Source organism: Mustela putorius, unplaced genomic scaffold (assembly GCF_011764305.1).
Source record: "Mustela putorius furo isolate JIRA1106 unplaced genomic scaffold, ASM1176430v1.1 tig00000145_pilon_pilon_pilon, whole genome shotgun sequence".
Classification (NCBI taxonomy): Eukaryota; Metazoa; Chordata; class Mammalia; order Carnivora; family Mustelidae; genus Mustela; species Mustela putorius.
The window spans coordinates 36,441,242-36,461,295 of record NW_025421294.1 but is presented as its reverse complement, the minus strand read 5'-3'; the positions used below and the strand labels follow the sequence as shown (position 1 = coordinate 36,461,295).

Genomic DNA, 20,054 nt, shown 5'->3' with positions numbered 1-20,054 from the left:
GGTCTTTGCATTGTGGGGTGGGAAGTTTTTGGCAGTCAGCTCCGCCTTTTTTTATAGGTAGCGTTTTGGCGGTGGAAACTACAACTCCCGGAAGGCTCCGGCGCCAGTTTGTGGGGCAGTGTGGGAATTGTAGGCTCAGGCGCTCACGATTGCTAGAACCTGCGCAGGCGTTCCTGGACCAGTCACTTGTTCGCTTGGAATCAGCACGTCTCAGCCAGTGTCCGATTATGAGAACCATCTGTGGGACTGAGTAAAAGTGCAGAGTAACAGGTTTGTCCCTGAGATGTTCGGATTCAGTATTTCTCCGTTGGGGCCAAGGAGTCTGCTTTAAACGTGCACACCCACGCCCTCCTTGAACAATAGGAGCCCGGGAAATTTGGGCAACAGTGGACCAATCAAATTTATATTATGTCAAAATGTGTAGGTACTTTTTCCTCCTTAAAATTTAATAGCAGTGCATATTTTTTTAATTGGAAAATAGGGGCGCCTGGGTGGCTCAGTAGGTTAAACCTCTGCCTTCAGCTCAGGTCATGATCTAGGGGTTCTGGAATCGAGACCTGCATAGGCTCTCTGCTTGGCGGGGAGCCTGCTTCCCCCTCTCTCTTGGCCTGCCTCTCTGCCTACTTGTGATCTCTCTGTCAAATAAACAAATAAAATCTTTTTTTAAAAAATTGGAGAATAACAGAACATTGTGACGAGGAAGATAAAAGTTTCCCTCAATTTCTTAACGTGTGTGGATTTGGTCCCAGATAATAGACACTGTCAATAATAATGATGATAATAATAAGAAACTAATATCGAGTAATTGGAATGTACCAGGCATGATGCTAAGCCCTTTACACCCAGTGCTTGACAGGAAACTAAAAAGCAGATACTGTTATTGCTGTTTTACAGATGCAAAAATGGAGACAGAGTTTGTTGCTCTGGTCACATAGCTAGAGGCTGAAGAGGAGGCTTTGAACTCAGGTTTTCTGAGTACAAATCTTACAGCTTTTAACCCAAGCTATGCTACCTCCTGAGATCTAGAGGGCATCACACACTAGGTAAGGCTTTTTATCCTGATTTGGTTTTAGCCTTGGTTCACCACGGGAACCCCATGGAGGTCACCACTCTCCTCTCTTCCTTTCAGCCTTTTGCCTATTATTGGCTCAACTCCTGCTCACCTGGAGCAATTAGGTCAGCTTTTGTTATTTCCTCATCTTTTATAAATAGTGCAGGGGATGTAAATAATAAATCCTGCAACACCATCGGTTACTGGGCAGAGGCAGAATGGACAGGTCTGGGATGCTCTCCTCGTTAACATTTCCTACTCAAGAGAGTTAAAATTAATCTTCAAACTAAATATTCAGGTGTTAGTTATTTTTTTAAAAATTTTATTTATTTATTTGATAGAGATCACAAGTAGGCAGAGAGGCAGGCAGGGAGTGGGAGGAGGAAGCAGGCACCCTGCCGAGCAGAGAGCCTGATGCAGGGCTCGATCCCAGGACCCTGAGACGATGACCTGAGCTGAAGGCAGAGGCTTAACCCACTGAACCACCCAGGTGCCTCCAGGTGTTAGTTTATACTCATCCTTTAACATCCATCTCAGTCTTTCTCAATTAATGACAAATGTTACTGTTAATGACATTCTCTTAATACCTCACCATCCTTGGATTGACCCAATGCCTATTCTGACTGACTTCACACTTAACCAGCTTTTGCCCCAGGAGAAGCCCAATTCAGGCTGCTTGTGCCCCAGGTTTGTTCTCTTCCAAACTCTCTAATCACTTTTCCCAGCCTTTTCTCTATTTTGGCACTGTACGCCTTTCTTTCTTTCCTCTTCTGACCCTCAGAACCTATCTGCCTTTGGTCTCACAGATGTAGACTTTCAGAGCAGACTCTCTTGTAGCGGTTATTATAATCAAAAGTAAATAATTAATAGACTCATTAGCCACTTGTTGCCCCTACTAGAGTGTAAGCTTTAGAGTTGGGACCACGCCTTGTTGTTCATTACTGTGTCCCCCGCCTGAAGCACAAAACCTAGTTCAAAGTGAATGTGTAAGTTCCTGTCTGTTTCTGGTATGTTTAGGATAAGGTCAGAGTGCGTGTGTGTGTGGAGGGTGGGTATCCCCTAAGCCACAACCTCCAGAAAAGTGGGAGTCATTATAGCAGGAAATACTGGATTAGTTTATTTCTCATGGGAAAGTGATCCTGGAGATTGGCAATGGGTGGTTCACCGTTTTGCAGTCTTGGTGTGGGGACCCTTGTGTGTCCCAGGTGGCGGAATTCTGAACTGTGAGAAGATGTGCACCATATATCTGTGACGTTGCCTCTGGAATTGATATAAATGGTGTGGGGTGGGGGTTTGTGCAGTCAAGGTGATCAAGCCTAAGGGAGGCTTATTATTCATCCAGACTTCTAAATAGGAAGCCACCACTTAAATCATCAAGATGCTCTCATCTCCAGTCAAGGAGTGTGTAATACGCAGTGCACTAGGGGGCACCATTGCTCTGTTGATAATCCAGGACCTTTAGCAAAATCTACGGAGATGATTGCTTTAACTTTGGCCCAGGAAGTCTCATTTTCAGGTATTCTTCGGGTGAAAATAATTGTTGAGTCTCAGTTTTAAAATTGGTCTCTAACAAGTTTCCCAATCCCAGTGACTTGGACATACTAGGTTCTGGACTATTTTTTATATCAAAGATTACATAGAAGAATGGAAGCCCCATTCAGCCCAAGTCCAAGTCTCAAAGGAGAAAGGGCAGGAGCTGGAAAGAGTTGAGATCTATAGGTTGCCAAGGGAGATATGTAAAAAGCAGCCAAGTGCATGCAGGGCTTTTTGCATCAGGTGGTACAGGATTGGAATTCCAGTTGTCACTTTGGGACAGTGTGGCTTTGGGAAAGCTGAATCACATCTCCAAGCTTCTACTCCTCAGGACCTTGGAGAGGATTAAGCGCCATTTTGGCAATCCACTTAGTGTAATTCCTGGTCCTCAGCAAATGTTTAGTAACATTTCAGTTGCAGATCTACCCCTGGGTTGGGGCATTATTTAATTTAACTCTGTCTCCCCACTGACCTCTAAATTCCCTGAAGGTATTGTCTGTTTCACCTAGAAGAGTGCCTGGTATATATAGGCTCTTGGAAAATGTATGATGGAGGAAAAAAAAAAAAAAGAATGAATGAGAAATTTGCTTTTCTAAGTATAGGATAAGGCTGTTTAAGATTTTTGATACTGCCTTCAAGCAAATGTCAGAATATAGCCAATATTCAGAGGGGTCAGCTACAGTCCAGTAAGCTCTCCGCATTATGTGTCTAAATGGTCCGTGATTTATGACCACATGGACTAGGAGACTAGGCCAGGAAGCAGACCCCAAGGTTAGAAGTCAATCTTTGGGTTGCCTTGGTAACCTTCCAACCATGTAATCCAAGATCCTGGTCCCTAAGCAAGAGCATTGCAGAGCCCTAAGAACTGAATGCAAGGCTGCATTTAGACACCATAGCCACTTGGGGTAGACACATGGTTGATTCTTATTCATGTTAACGGTGCAGCCCTTTTTCTTCTCGCTTCCGTGTCGCCGTCCAGAGAGCTCTGCCAGTTCTTAGTCTGGACAGCTGTTCGTTTCCTAATTAACTGTATCCAGAGTTTCTCAAGATTGCCTGTCTGTAGCGTGTTGGCTCCATCTATACCATGTGATCTCCGCTGCTTCATTTTGTTTGTTTCTTTCTAATATTTTCCAGCATATCTAATGACAAAATGGATCCAAATATACACTGAAAACCAGGGCTTTAATAAGCAGGAGTCCATAGCACCGATCAGTACGATCACCGTCTTTCCTACTGGACATGCATCTCAGGTAACATTTCAGGCTCCGGTGTTTTTAACACATTGTCATTTTGAATGATTTTTACTAAAGGATTTCTGGTGAAAGAGGCAACCTCAGATCATATTGAGAAAGGAGTGGGAAGTTTGGAATCTGGGCTAGGTTTGGACATAGCACCTCTGCTTATTGACTGTGTGCCTTGGGGTTATCCATGAACCCTTTGGAGCCTCGGTTTGCTCATCTGTAAAATGGAGATGATATTAATACCTACCTTCTGTTGTCCTGAAAATCAGCCATCATATCTATGCAGAACCTGGTGCATAGTAGACCCTTAATAGCTAATGATATGGTCTTGGTACAACACCCTGGTGTACTCGGTTATAGTCTATGAGTGGGGCAGAGATCTTGATTAATAGGTATCCAGAATTAATGTACATGTTACTTTAGGAGTTTTAATCTTGTGATGACCTAGGAAACCACTCAGCTGACCTCTAAACTGGTGAGCTCAGTAAAGCCAAGCTCATAGTCAAGCCCTCCATGCTATTGCTGCTAGGGTCTGGACCCGTAGTCTGTCTTTGTCGTCATACTTCTCACGCCATTTCTCATTCTCCTGTGATGCTCCCGATCTACTACATATTTATTTCTAGTTGCTAATCCAATATCCATTCTACTTCTTTACTAACAGAACCTAGTTTTGTTTGAAGCTGCAGCAAGCCCTGTTAAAACATCCTTCCCTAGGTTCTCCTATTGCTCTGGTCACCTATGGGGGGGTGACCATAGGTCCCGCTTCTGGTCAGAGAGGTATCTGCGGAAGCTCCTGGGAAAGCCTGGCCTTGCTGATAGAAGCAACCCCCCTTCCTCCTCTAGCATGAGGGCACATGAAAAAGACCCTAAGGGTCAGCTGGGGCCATGTAACTTGTTCTAGTCAGTGACTTGTGAGCAGAAGTGACTTGTGATACTTCTGGGCCAGAACATTTAAATACCAACATGAGACCCTCCAAGAATTCTCTTTCCATCTGCTCGTGATAACTGGCATGGTTTCAGATAGCAACTGAACTGTCATCCTGGGCCCCAAAGTGAGGAGACATGGAGCAGAGGCCCCACTGGCTACTAGTAGACCCATAGCAGGAGTGAGAAACTGGTTGGAAGCCACTGAGCCTTTGGAATTGTTTGTTAGTGCAGCAGACCCTAGTCCATTCTGACAGACACAATCGTGACCCCATTCCTCCACTAAGTCCATCATCTGTGAAGTAACTGAATGCTAAGAACTCCCGAGTGAGTGACTGACTGAATGCCAGGCCCCATCCCTTCAGCTCCTGTCTAGAAATGATTGTACATCAACCTCGTTTACGATGTAGGTGCCCCCTCTGAGACAACTTCTGTCAGTCCTTCTTCAATTTTGATAGCCATCCAAATTGCCTTATTAAAAACAAGAGTCACTCGGCCATCCCTCCCAAACCTACAGAAGCAGTCCCTAGAGGTGGGTCAAGGCCATCTGCATTTTTAAACAAGTTTCCTGGAAGGTTTTGACAATGGGTCAGGGTTGGGGACTCTGGTCTCTTTGGGTGGAAATTTCCAGTGCCATCAATAGGCCAGAGATGGTGATTATCTTCAGCCTGTGGGATTTTAGCTTCTTCCAGTCATTCTGTCCCCAGCTCTGCCTCCCAACCCCCACCCTCATTCCAAGGCGGCCACTTTGACCTAAAAGCAATTACCTTTGGGAAGGGTTCCCTTGAATATGTCAGTGATATCTCCTCTCTGACCCTCATATCTCTAGTCTGTCAAAAGAAGGGAGTTGGACCAGGGTGGCCAGAAGAGCCTTCTTTGAGAGGTGTCAGTGCTTAACAATCAAACATCTTTCACACACACATCACTCAGGTTCCTCCCATGTCACATGACAGTAGTGACAGAACAGTGCAGGGATTGTGCTGCTTCTAAGATAATACAGGCTTAGCACATATGTGATGTGTATAAATTCATAAGTGTGCCCCATGCTCTGAGGTGTAACCATCAGATAAAGTTAAAAGCTGTGTGGCAGTTGTCTTCTTCATCCCTTTGGTGTTTCTCTGTGACTGTATATTTAGCCTTATTTGGAGATAATATGTAAATTGGAGGATTGAATGGCAAGGCCCCGGAGAGTGGCTCCCCTGACATCCCCCAGCCCCATACCACACCATGATGGGTCCAGGGGAGGCAGAAAAAGGCCTGGTGTTGGGTTTTTGGGGCCCACTTTCTTTTTTTTTTTTTTTAAAGATTTTATTTATTTATTTGACAGAGAGAAATCACAAGTAGATGGAGAGGCAGGCAGAGAGAGAGAGAGAGAGGGAAGCAGGCTCCCTGCCGAGCAGAGAGCCCGCCCAATGCGGGACTCGATCCCAGGACCTTGAGATCATGACCTGAGCCGAAGGCAGCGGCTTAACCCACTGAGCCACCCAGGCGCCCCGGGGCCCACTTTCTGTAGCCAGGCTTTGCCAAGGCAAGCAGCGGTCTCTTGTGGAGACCGGGGGCGGGGGGAGGCAGAGGGTCCCTTCCATTTTTGAGAGCAGAGCCAGCTTTAGGCTGTGCTGGATCTTCATGGAAACACAGCTGAAATTCCAAAAATTTATGATGGGCGGAGAGACAGAACCGCAGGGTGCTCTGGCCAGAGGAAGGGAAGTCATATTTATTGAGTGCCTACTCTCTACTGGCCCTGAAGGGAGCTCCAAACCCCTGCGGCCTGTAGTTGGGCCAAACACTCTGCGAGGCAGACAGACGTTCTTCTCGTTTTACAGATGAGGACACTAAGGTGTAGAGAGGGGAAGTCGCAATCAAAGCTCAGACTAGGTCTGCCTGATTCTGAAGCCTGGATTTCACCTTCTATAAAGTTGTAGGAGGACTGTGACCTCTGGAGACAGGCTGGGGATGGAATTCTGGCCCGCCACATTGCAGCTATGAATTATGGGTCGTCTTTCTTGTTGGAGCTCAGGTTCCTCCCATGTCATATGACAGTAGTGACAGAACCTACCTCATAAGGATGTTGTGAGAATTATGTGAGACAGTGCCTGTCAGGTGCTAAGTTCTAGATATGAGCTACCTGTGATTGTTCTAGAGAGAAGACCAGTGGCAGTTTGTTGGACAGGGAAGGGCCCTTGCAGGGGTGAGGAGGTATGTGCATGTAGATTTTATTGTTCCTGAGCTCAGGAAGCTTTCTCAGGGCAGAGAGAGCAGTCGCTTAATGTGGCCCTTGGGTGGTTGAGTTGCCCTGCCCTATGACAACCTGCTGTATTCACCCCTCCTTCTGTCTCTACAAGCTGTCCCCTATTCCCCACCCCCTTGCCCTGGTGGCTGCTTTGCTGGGCATTCCAGACTATACTGGGACATTCATATCTTTCTGGGCTCAGGGACAGGGGCACGTGGGGGAGCTCCTGGGAGCTCCCATACCATGTGTGTCTTTACCCTCTCCTGAGACAAAGTAGGCAAGAAGGCTCTAGAAGGTGTCCATGGTCTTACAGAGGAAATGAGTGCTGGGCCATCCCCCTAATTTCCTTGCATTGCCTTCTCTGGCCAACCCTATGAGGTAGCCATGGGTTTGGGGCCCAGGTCAGTGGGATGGGCTGAGTGTCTTTAACAGGTTACTTAATTTCCCTAATAGGCCTCACATTCCCCACCTGCAAAACAGAGAGGATCCAAATCATCCCTACTTGCTATAATTTTTTGAATTAATAAAATATGGCATATAAAGCACCAGGATGGAAATCAGTGCAGTGCTCAGTTTGCCATCATTCTTATTACCCATGGTTCTCCTGGAAGTATGTATGTTTGATAGTGGAGCTAAACCACTTATTTGTTCGCCTGGAAACAATGATATCTGCATTCTGTTCTAGGTCCCGATGGGTAGAGGAAAGAGAGGGGAGATACCCACATGAACTATGGCCTTGGTCCTCGTCCTGGAGGAGTTCAAAAACTGGAGGAAGATCATTAGTAGAGTGCCTGGGGAGGGAGGGAGGTGTAGGGGGAAGAGAGAGGGCGCAGGTAATGGCTCGAGGCCGCCTTGGGGATATGACAAAGGAGACACTATTCGAGAAGGGTCCTAGTGAGAGCAGTGAGCTTTTGCCATTCCGTGTAGAAGGAGCTCCTTTGAAGATCCCCAGCTTATAAGTCTTGGTGGGAAATGTAGAGCGCAGGGACTTGACTTCTTAGCTTCCTAAACATGTGGCCTTGCCTCCAGCCATCTGTGGCCAGCCAGCCAGGTGGTCTGACACAGCGGGGAGCATGTGAGGAAGCGGGATCGGGGGGCGGGGGGATGTGCTGTCCCTGTCAGAGGGAGCCATGGTGGCAGTCCCGCATGGGTCTGATACCTGCTGTCTTGTCTGTCCTAGCATCGGGGCTGTGGTGTTGCCAGGCAACAATCCGTAGTGTGACTTCGAGTGTGGCTCCTGTCCACCCTCAACCCTGGCTCTCTGGCCCTCCCAGAGATTCCGGGAGCCATGTGTCATTTACTTTGTATGTTCACTGCATAAATCAGCCAAAACTCCTTTGTGTTGTGATTAAGAACATTTCCTGGATAAGTAGGCAGAGAGAAGGGAGAGGCTCCGAGTCCCAGGCAGAAGGTACAGCTTGGGCAAAGGCTCAGACGCCTGAAGAACACCAATGTATTCTGAAAAGAGTTTCAAGCCCGTGAGCTCTGTGGGGCTAAAGAACATTGTATTCCACATGGGGCCTGGGGTTGGGGGGGACCAGCAAGAGGTGAGGTTGATGAAATAGGCTAGAGCCCCGAATGCTACCATTACAGAGGGTGAATTTGACCTTGGAGTGGGCACTGTGTGTTTTTAATAGGGCAGGACCGGCATCCGATATGCAGTTTTCTCTAGGACAGCACACAGCATGGTAGGACTGGGTGAAGCTAGAGGCAGGGAGACCAGTGAGGAGCCTGTAGGAGTCTTCTCATGGGGCAGGTGTTGGCTGGGGCTACTGCCCCTTGGGAGCTGTCAAAGACCGCTACCCTGCTGCCTCCACCCTGGCCATCCTGGGCCCTGCCTGACCCGTTGCATGATTTCTGCAGAATCTCCATGGTCACCTCTGCTTTGGAGTTCCTTCCTCTACCACATTCATCGTAGCTCCTGGATTTTTGTATGAAACTCAGCGTCTTGATTCTTTGATGCTGACCGAAATTCCAGAGGTGTCAGAGGAAGTATTGACATTTCAGCAACGTTGAAAACAAACTGCAAATTGTCCTTTCAACCTTCTTGTTCTCAGAGGACTTTCCATGTCCTGAGGGATTCATGGTCAGCTTTTTCTCCTCATGAGTGCGCTAGCCTCTGGCCAACTTATTATTTCCTGGCTCCTCTCCCTCTGCCCTGTCGCCTCTTCATTCCCACCCTCATGATTTGCCAACAGAATGCCAACTTTTTGTGATGGGATCCTCTGCAAGTCAGTTCTTCAGCTCCTTTTTGCAAACAGCCCTAGGCTGACTTTTGCATCTCCGAGCCGATCAAGAAGGTCATCCAAACAGGAAGGTGATCCTTTTAACAAGCTCCACGCTCCCTTGAAGACAAGAGTGGTTAACATGACTTTCCTGCTTTATGCTACAGCTGTTCACGGTTGTGTTTTGCTGCTAATAACTGTTAACCACAAAATAGCAGTAGCTTGTGCAAGAGCTTGTCTTATGTAAAAGTCTGGAGGAAGGCAGTGCTGGGCAGATACAGTGGCTCCATGACCACCCTAAGCTCCACCATCTTAGAAGTGCTGCCTTGTGATCCAAGATGGCTGCCCTAGTCTCCTGACCTTCATCTTGGAGCTTTCTGGTAGAGTCTCTAGTTAAAAATTAGGGTTCATATTATTAAGGAAGGAGTGGCACATGTATACAGGGAGGAAACTAGTGGTCTGTGCTGTATCTATGTACCTCCCATTTCTCTCAGAAGCTACAACTGTATTCCCTGCGCTGGGTGACTGGAGTTTTAGTGTTTAGTCTGTTATCAGAGTAATTGTTCTCACTCCTTTTAGAAGTGTCAACATTACAATTCTAGGGAGGGCTGTGGGGCTCGTCGGACCCAGGTGTGTGAGGCCCTTCAGAGAGGCAGGCCAACCCTCGCTCTTGGCACCTGGCTTCTCTGCCTTTTTCTGGGGCTCTGCTTGCCTTCATCTCTCTGTGGCTGAAATGGATTAGGTCCCAGCGGCCTGTAGATGTCCTGGCTCCTGCTGCCTGTCAGCCAGTTGTACGCAAAGTGTTTATTTCCAAAAAGAAAGTAGAGCTACGGAGAGGTGCCCATCTCTCTGGGGAGATGGCTCAGTGGTCAGGAGCCTGAGAGGGAGAATGAGGCTGCCTCAGCTCCAGGAGCTGCTCTTGGCTTCCTGCTCCAATTCCTCCCAGGGCGTCTGGTGCTTCATTGTCAGCTGAGCTCTGGACGTTTGGTGCTGCCTCTTGCGCTTTGAGGGGACTGCCTTCTGTGACCGCACCCCAAAGTGGGGATTCCTTGTGCCTCTGGGGATACTAGGGGAATACACAGATCTTCATAGCTCTACCTAGAATGAAGCTCTGGTCTGTTGTAGTGTCATTTCTTCTGCTCTTTCCCTAGATGGGCTGTGGTTGTCAGGCTTCAGGTGGTGGACTGTGGGTGGGCATCACTCATGCTATTCTCAAGATATTCCCAGCTGTCTGCCTCCTACATTCGAGGCAGGGTTGCACCTGCTGGCCCCAAGGCGGGGCCATGTGAGTAGTCCAACCAATGACCCATGAGTAGAAGTCACACGTGCCCCTTCTGGACTTGGGCCTTTAAAAATTGCTGCTTTGGGGGCGCCTGGGTGGCTCAGTCGTGAAGTGTCTGCCTTCAGCTCAGGTCATAATCCCAGCATCCCGGGATCAAGCCCCATATCCGGCTCCTTGCTCAGTGGGAAGCCTGCTTCTCCCTGTGCCTGCTGCCTCCTGGTCCTCTGCTTGTGTTCCCTCTCTTGCTATCTCTGTCATAAATAAATAAAATCTTTAAAAAAAAGATTGCTGCTTTGACTCTCCCTTTCTGTCGGGGTGACAGTGGACAGTATTTGAAATGGTGGGTGCTCTGTCCGCCCGAGATCTAGGTCAAGAGTGACCTAGAGCCGAGCTCCCAGCTGGCCCTTGGTTCATAGACACAGTGAAGGAGAAAGAATCGTTTAATGTTTGAAGCCACTCAGATTTAGGATTTTTATGTGATCACAACATTATGCAGCCTACCTGACCATTTGTGGTTGCCAGGCGTCCCAGTGCCCTTCCTGTTTGGGTCTTTGCCCTCTGAGCAAAGTGTACAGGTGAAAATGCCAGATCCACACCCACTTTCCCAGCCTCCCTTGCAGCTCAAGGGCCAAGGCCAGCCCAGACGGAGGTGGGGCGGGGGGCGGTGGCCAGAGGCTGGGTGTTCTTAGCAGCTGCTGCGGAGACAGTGCTGGGCTGGTTCTGTAGCAAGGGTTTGGGTTATGCTTCTGGCTGTGTGACCTCCCTTTTTCCTTGCCTGCTTCCTAAGCCTCATTTTCCAGCTTTCCCATATGTTCTGTGAGCTGCCCAGTATCTTTCTGTAAATTCCCTTTCAGTTTAAATCACCCAGCATCATGCTGCTGGAGACTAGGAGCCTTGGACCAAAACGGGCATTTAGGGGCGGTTGTGAGGCTGCAGGGAGGCAGGGGGGAGGCACAGGTGGGATGTGACTAGCTTCTCTTCCCCTGAATGAGTTGCTTCCCCAAGAGCAAACCTTCTCTATCTTAGCCCAAAGCAAGCCAGAGGGGACTGGGCTCAGGGGTTCTGCTCAGACTTGGACCACCTTTAGGCACGTGAATCATACATTCTTTATCAGTAATACACAGCAAATAATACACCCTCACTTAGCAGGTAGTTCCGAGGAATGTATTTGAAAGGGAATGCATTTGGGAGCATTCTGGGAACCACAAATCGAACCCCCAGTGTGAGTTTACCCTTTATCCTTGGAAGCGTGACCTCGCTGAGCAGATCCAGCCAGGGACGCTGGGGTGGCAGGACTGTAGAATGGAGGCCGCCCTTCCTGATGCGCTTCTGTCACTCACCTCCTGCGTAGTCGCAGCTCCGTCCTCTCGGTTCCAACCCATCTGAGATTCTGCCCAAGAGACCAGAGACTTCACGTTTAAGGCAATGAGAGGATTCCTGATGAGCTCGGAAAAAGCCGAGAAGCATAAAGGTGGGAAAAGATACTGGGGATTCTTTTCTTCAGTTCTCTCAATTTCCAGAGCTCAGAGAAGGAGACCTCCCGACGCACAGCCACACAGCAGCTCTCGCTGAGCTGGGGGTCGGGAGGCACATTTTTTCCACTCTGACAGTGAGTCTTAACCCGGAGGCATACTTGTGGTGTCATCCAAATTGGCAAAAATGATCTGGAAAGACAGCAACTCTCCTTCAAAGCTACAAGCCCCATTTCATAGCAACCTGTGATCACCTGATCCCTTACCCCCGCCCCCCACCACCATGAGAGAAGGATCCTCAGAGTACACTTCTTTTCGCTTTCTCAGCCATCTGAAACACTTTATTGCAGAAGGGTGAAAAATTGCTGAATTGATCTTTTTAAATTAACATGGGATCCAAATGAAAGAAATTTGGAAGAAGAGAACTTTCTCATCTGAGTGGCTGCCAGCACCCAGCCCCACCACCCACCCCACCCCCCCCAGCTGAAGTGTCCCTTGTTCTTGCCTTCTCTGCCCCAGATTCATGGGCTGCTCTCTGAATCGTTGGCAATTTTCTCTTCACTGTCCTGACAACCTCCGGCCATGAAATTAAAAAGCTAGTTACCGAATCTTGCTCCTAACGTCTTTGTCCTTGCCAGCGATTCGACAGAGAAATCTGGAAGAGGGAGCCTCCGCTATGCCTGCAGTGGGCTGAAATGCCACCGGAATGACAATGGGCTTCACCAGGGGAGGGGGAGAGAATGCGCAATTTGCCAGGAATGAATGCATGAAAGAAAGAGAGAGAGGAAGAACGGAACTTTGGGCTTCAAATTGAAAAATTCCAGTGTCTCCGCAGAGCTCTGGGTGCCTCTGCTCCAGGACCTGCTACAAAATGCTGAGCAGAGCACATTTCCCCACACCAGTGCCCTCTGGTCCTCTGCCAGGGTCCAGAGCTCACGGCTGGAGAGCTGGGAAGTCAGAATTTGGGGAGGAAGTGGCTCCAAACTGGGGCAAGCCCTCCCTGGAAGGACAGCCTGCCTAGCCAGCTTGCCTGTGGCCAAGCACCCCCTAGCCTGCCACCCCCTAGCCTGAAATCTCTCCCCTGCTTGTAGACTCTAGGTGCTCACTCCACACACTGTCTACCACCAGCCTCCACTCCCAAGGAATTTTAAGAAATCTCAAAACTGGAAGAATTTTCATTACCTTTAATTAAGGAAAATCTTTCTAGAAGGAGACTGTGGTGTGGCTTGCTGCAGGTGGGTGGGGCTCAGTCCCTTGGCCTTGGCACCTGCGCTGAGCAAGGGCCTGGTGGATACTTGTTGGGTGAGGGAAGAGGGGCAGCTCTGTCAGAGATCAGCTCTCTTCCCTGCATTGCCCCCTCTGGGCATGGTCTCACAGATGGCCACATGGCTATATAGGGAAGTGGGAAAGAGGCGTTTGAGCCCTGGGTTGCCAGGGAGAGCAAATGAGGTCTTTGGCTTTATAGCCAAAGTTCTTGAACAAGTTGCTTAATCTCCCCAAGTATGACTCCTTTTCTGTGAAACGGGAGTCACCATGGTGGCCACTTAGAGGGAAGCTGTGAATTAGTCAGTGTTGAATAAAAATAACGTAACCAGGACCTGGACCCAGAGCCCATCCTGACCTGGAAGTTCTTGAGAGCTTTGGCCTCACCATCCCAGGGAACTTGGGATTAGTGTCATTGCAGGACAGGTCTGGCATTGAATGGCCCCCCAGGAAGCTGGATTGGTCCTCACTATTTAACTGAACAGAAGCATTCACTCAGTCACCCAGTCGCTATTCATTGATCTGAACCAGTGTCTATCGGGGGCCTTCCTGTGTACCACCCTGTGGGATTTGGGCTAAGGGAGTAAGGGAAAGGTGGCATGCGCTTGGTTTTTGGAGCTTACAAGCAAGCAAGAAATAAACAAAATCAAGATCAAAATCCTTTGGGGTTCAGATCAGGAGGTGGTCAGGGAAGGCTTCTTTTGAGAGATGTTGTTTGAACTGAGACCTAAGAAGAAGAAGAAGCTGCCTGTGCTCAGACCTGAGGAAAGAGGGTCCCATTGAGGGGGAGCAATCGTATAAAGGTTCGGAAGGGAGAACGAGCCTGCCCAGCGGGTTAGCATGTCCACAGCTGATGGAGTAGTGGGACAGGGGCAGCGGCTGGGTTCATTGGAGAAGTCATTCCACAGGAAGCCCATCCAGAGGACTGGTGCTAGGCCTGGAGTCCAGAACGTGAGGTAGGGTTGGAATACTTTGACTGGTGGCTTCCTGCAGCCCCCTCTGTGTCCTGCACCTGCTTGGCCTGCTTTAGAGGACAGACTGTACAAAATGGAGAGGCGGCTCCACCAGTCTCCACATTGTTATGTATGGCCCAACTTCTTAAAAGTGCATGTCTCCTGCTGGCCTTGGGGTCATGCCTGCCACCAGGCTCTCCTGCAGCCCACCCTGTGTGGAGTGCGCGCTGGTGCTGGCTGCCAGTGATAGAGGCTGCTGAAGTCAGAGAGGCTTTTCCCAAGCTGTGTCCTGAATGGGACGGGAGTCAAGTAAGCTCCATGGTCAGCCTGTCCTCCGGGCCCCCAGCCTGCACTCACCCTTATGACCAAGTCTCCTTTGCTCTGATCTGTGTCACATGAAGACCTGCATCCCCCCTGGAAGTCGGATCTGGGGTCCCCACACCGTGTTGCCATGACTAGTCAGCACGCAAAGGGCTGCCCACTTGGGGTCAGGCAGCCAAGGGACCTCGAATCATCTGTGAGGTTCATTATTATTAATAATACAGGCCAGAAAGAATAAATATGAAAACCATGTTGTAGAGAAAGTCTCTAATCTGGCCTGTTTGGAGATGAGCTGGTGAATCCTGAGGTTAATGAAAGTGGTTAAGTTTGACGGTCATGGACTGCGTTTGTAAACTCAGAGATGTGAACGGGTGAGACATTCGTGAAGCATCTCCCACGCCAAACACTACAGCGGGCACGGGAGGCCCCCAGGGTGTTAGCTGTCGGCTGGGAACCCGCCCGCCTGCGTGCTTGGAGCGCCAGCCCAGTGCTGGGCCGGGCCACGTGAGAGACGGCTGGGCTGCAAATTCTGGTGTCTGTTCTGCGTCAAGATTTGGCTTTGTCACCAGATTTCTGTGGAGATGAACCTGACAGAGCCCCGAATGTAGTTCCTTCTGTGGTGGGTTAGGTTTTCATACTCGATGAAGTCAATTATACCTACATCTTGGTGAAGCAGGCACAGAAGGGGAGGTTTGTATCTCAGAAAAAAATCTCTTTTTAGATTAGGCAAAATAGAATTCATGCTTGAAAAAAGAGTGCTATTTCTGTCATCAATCTGATTTTGTACCCATTTCAGTTTTAAGCTCTATGTCCCATTCCAGTGCAAAACCCTCCTCCTCCCCCAGCTCCTCCTCCTCTCCCTCCTCAGATCTTCCCCATCCTCCTCCTCCTCCTCAGCCTTCCCCTCCTCATTTCCTCTCCCTCCACCCTTCCCCCCTCCTTCCTCTCCTCAACTCTTCCCCCTCCCCCCCATTATCTCCTCCCCTTTTCTCCATCCCCCCTTCTTCTTCTCCTTGTCTCTCCCTTCTTTCTCCTCCCCCTCAGCTTTCTCCCTTCCCCCCCCCACCTCCTCTTTCCTGTTCCTTTCTTCCTCCCTCCCCACTCCTCCTCCTATAAGTCAGTCCATATTTATTTGCCTTCGATTTGAGGTGTAGTCGCCATCAGGAGACTTACTGTTGGAAATCAGAAAACACAGGAGCAGCTGACCTCGTTTATAGGAGTTCCTTTGTTTTCTCTCTAAAATGGGAACAGTTCAACACCACATCTATTGACTTGGGCCTATGTTTGTTTTTGCCAGTCTTCTGGGTTCTCTGAAGAAGAAGAGAGGAATAAAGAGGACAGCATCCTCCCTTTTAGCAACTTCCTCTCTCAGCGGGAACCTCCTTTGTGATGGGAGCTTTCTGTCTGGACACAGACCACAGTATGACTGTCTGTATGCAATTCACAGCCGGAGAGGGCGCCTCAGGCCACAAATGCTACTAAACATCAGGGTCACTGTGGGCTGGAGGAAGGCTCCGTAGATAGGGTGGTGCTTTAGCTAAGCCTTGGAGTTTGGAATGATCTGGAATTTGGAATGATCTGGAATTGGAAGGGTGGTCACTCTTGATTGTAATCATTGGACAAACCCATCACTCCCCAGATTCCCCTTCCTGCACTGTGTAGACCTGCCTTCTTGTTTTCTTGCCCGTCTCCTCCTCATGGCAGCCCACTTGCCCTTATGTCTTTCTGGCACTGGACCTTTTCTCCCCGCTTTCTCTCACTGGAAGTAACCAGTCCTCACTCATGCTCACTTACCGATGTTTCCCTCAGCACTCCCAGGAGACCCAGGTATCCTAGTGCTGTGGGAGCAATGTGGGTGACAGATCAGGCATGGACTTGGAGTTCACACTGACTTGAATCTGGATCCTCTTCTGCTCTAGACTTGGCGGACCCGGGCAAGCTGATCAACAGGTTGGGCCTCTGTATCATCGCCTGTCCCTGGGGGTGATGGTCCCTACTTCAGGGCTGCTTTCTGGATGAAATGGGATAATGCGTGGGTAAAAGGTCTAGTGCAAGTAGAGACACCCCCAAAATACTGGTTCTAGCCTCAGTTCATTTCAGCCAAGTCTGATGGCAAACAGAGCCCATGGGGGAGATGGAGGAGTCGGAGCACTCACACTGCGGAGTCCCATCACACTGGCCTTGGGCCTGATGCTAGGACAGCTGATTTATCCGGAGTCTTCCCAATTGCTGCGCCCTGCATGAAACTGACTCATGGATGAGAAGTGTCGCTTCCAGCAGCTGACGTGTAGAAGGCGTGAGCTTCACCGTCACAGCTGAGCCCAGGCCATAGAAACTGAACCCCCAGGGCTGCATCAGGCAGAACATTTATACGAGCCTCAGAAAGAGGATAAAATGCATTGGAAATGACGAATTGCCTCCGTGAAGTCTTCACACGGAGTTGTTCTCCCTCTCTAGTCGAGGTCCCTGCGGGCGAGAAGCATTTGGAAGTAGGATGTGGGAAGCCCCAATGTGACTGATTTTCCCGAGTTGCCCTCTGGAGCTCGCACACAACATTCCGTCCTCAGAACTCACACAATGCCGAGAGCTCCTCACGTACTGAGAACAGAGTAACCAAACCCGGGGCAGCTGGCATCGTGGGGCGCTTTGTTTGCTAACCTGACTGACAGACTCAGCGCGCTGACAACAGCCCGCCAGCCTGCTTCAGGCAGCACAGAGCCCGGAGCCGGGGAGCTCTCTTGGCCTGCCTGTTAGAGTGACAGCAGCAGAGATCAAAGTTTAATGCACTGATTATTTTTCTGTTTTCAGGGGCCAGACAGGATAGAATGGGCCGCCTCATCCAAGGAGCCTGCAGAAGGTGGCTGGGTGGGAGCTGAAAAAGGAAGGAGACTTGTCTGAAACAAGGCCAACCTCACCGTGTTTCTCAGCAGGGCTCTGAGTGCCGGGGGGCCTTCCTGGGGACAGGGCTGTGGGGCCTGTTCCGTTGTCTTCAGGCTTCTCTGGTCCATGCAGGATTGGCAGGCAGGTGGCACTGAACAGAGGGACCCAGCTGAATCAGCCCTCAGGAATAGAACTGCTTGTAGGAAAACCAAAGAAATATCTGGACATCTTTTTGTGCTTCTAGACCTGCTCAGAATGCATGCTGCTAACAGAGCCTCTGCCCTCAACTGTTGGAAAGTGGGTCATGCAACTGATACCAGGCAGGAATATGCTCACTCCTCCACCCTTATCGATACGTCACAACAGTAATTCTTATGACAATAGCAACAACGAAAGCAGCTCACACAGATTGTTTACTGTATGCCAGGCGGTCTTCTGAGCACTTGACGTACATTAATGCAGGCAGTCCTTTTTTTAATCTTGATTTTCCTTATGAATTTGCTCCATGTTCTTGAGGAAGTTACCCACCTTCCCTAAACAAAGAGATATTTACGTGTAATTCATAGGTTTTTTTTTAGAGAGAATGACATATAAGGACGTTATGTGAAGTGTGAGGTATATGGTAGGTGCTCCGTGATGGTGACCAGTATGATTTTTATTAATCATATGAATGGTCCTGTTTATCTTCATCTTTATACCTATTTCCAAAGGTTGCACCTTCCTAGGACCTGTCCTGAAATTGGGAATGTAGAGTTACACCTTCTTTTTCTGGACAAAACTCCTACTTAACCCTCAAGAGCCATTTCAAAAGTTCCCTACACTGTGAAACCTTCGCCAGTCTCTACAGTGCGAAACAGATTGCGCTCTTTGCCATCGCGTCATATGATAATCATGTCTGCTTATGGTCTATCTTGGACCGCTGGGAAGATTCTGGAGGTACAGTTAATATCTGCTGTGCTCCCCTAGCTTAGCAGCTCTCCGGGTGTGGCCTGCAGACTCCTGGGAGTCTGCAAAACTCTTTCCCGGGGTTCTTGAGGTCAGAACTGTGTTCACAAGTCTTTACCTTGTTCATTCTATTGACATTTGTAGCAGTGGTGGGTAAAGCTGCTGGTATTGGTTTCAGTTGAGGCTATGACATCAAAATGTACAAGCAATTGTTATACCCATCACTGTCATACGGTTGTGCTAAAACACATGCCAATTTCACTTAAGAATGTCCTTAATGAGGCAGTGAAGTGATTCACTTTATGATATCCCGACCCTTGCCTTTTCAATAATCTGTATAAATTAAAGTGGGAAGTACATCTAAGCACTTTGGCCACATAGGAAAGCACAGTGGTTGTAGGTAAGGTCGAGGAAAAGCATGTGTGTGATTGAATTGTAAGCTGAATTAGCCATGGCTTTTTCATGACACGTGCTCTTTACTTGAAAGGACAGCTGACACACAGGGTGGTCTTTCATATTTGGGCATTGGCAGATGTCCTCTCAAAAATGAATTATTGAGCCTGTCACTTTAAGGAAAGCAGTATTTGTTACCAATAGAAAGTTCAAGCTAGGTGAAAATCAGAAGTTTGGAAAACTTTTTCTGCCATTCTGCATTCAACATCTTCTCATTACATGTCCTACAAGAGAATTCCAGTGATACTAGTGAATTAGAATTTTTGATGCTGTATAGTGACATGTGTAAATGTTTGGAAATTCTGCATGAGTCTGTGAAGCTGTTGTTTTCTTATGAACATTCCAAATGTTACAAGGTTTCACATGGGTGAAAGACAGTTCCAAGTGCAAGATGGGCGCCTGGGCGGTGCCGTCAGTTGAGCATCCAGCTCTTGGTTTCGGCTCAGGTGCTGAACTCGGGGTCACAAGATCTGGCCCTGCGTCAGGCTCCACGCTCAGCACGGAGTCTGCTTTAGACTCTCTCTCCCTCTCCATTGGTCCCCCTACCCCCAACGCATGTGCCCCCCCTGCCTCCGCTGAAATGAATAAATAAATCTTTAAAAAAAAAAGTGCAAGACTGATGGATTTTATGGTGGCAGAGAAGAAAAGTTCAGCAACACGGTTTCAGACTTTACATCACAGCAAACCTTAACCCAGACTTGTCAAGTGTGTCTGTAGTACCAAAGAATATCCAGTGTTATCTGAAAAGGCTATTCAGATACTGCTCCCTTTTCTAGCTATGTATGTGCATTTTAACTGGAACCAGAGCAAGCTATCAAACCAGCCTGAGTGTAGAAGCCGATCTGAGAATCCAGCCGTCTTCCATTGGGCTGGATGATGTTGAAGATATTTGAAGATACGTCCAACAATGTCGCTCCTCTCACTGAACTTTTTCATTCCGTAAACTGGAGTTTTTGTACAATCAAAAATATTTTTATTTCATAAAATATGTGACGTGTTAACATGTGATGGGTTTGTTGTTATTTTTAAATAAATAAACGACTGAACATTTGTGTAGTTCTTCAATTTTAATTTCTTATTTGGCAAATTAGCAGCAAAAGCACTTTGGGGTCATTCCTCAATAAATGTTGAGCATGTAGAGGCATCTGAAGACCAGAGAGGTTGAGAGCCACTGACTCATGGCCCAGCACATAGTAGGTGCTCACTAAATAGGTATGGTGTCCAGGCCCTTAGAGGTGATGACAGGCCAGGCTTCCTGGTCCTAATGTTTCTCTGCTGCTC

At 48.6% G+C, this 20,054-nt stretch overlaps 1 long non-coding RNA gene across 1 annotated transcript; it reads left to right on the top strand.

The window, feature by feature from the left end:
• The first annotated feature begins 17 nt into the window (after positions 1-17).
• LOC101689329 lies at positions 18-19,814 on the top strand. Its single transcript, XR_198356.3, has 4 exons — positions 18-270; positions 895-1,043; positions 3,719-3,834; positions 17,304-19,814. It is a non-coding gene; the product is annotated as an uncharacterized LOC101689329 (long non-coding RNA).
• The last annotated feature ends 240 nt before the right edge of the window (positions 19,815-20,054 follow it).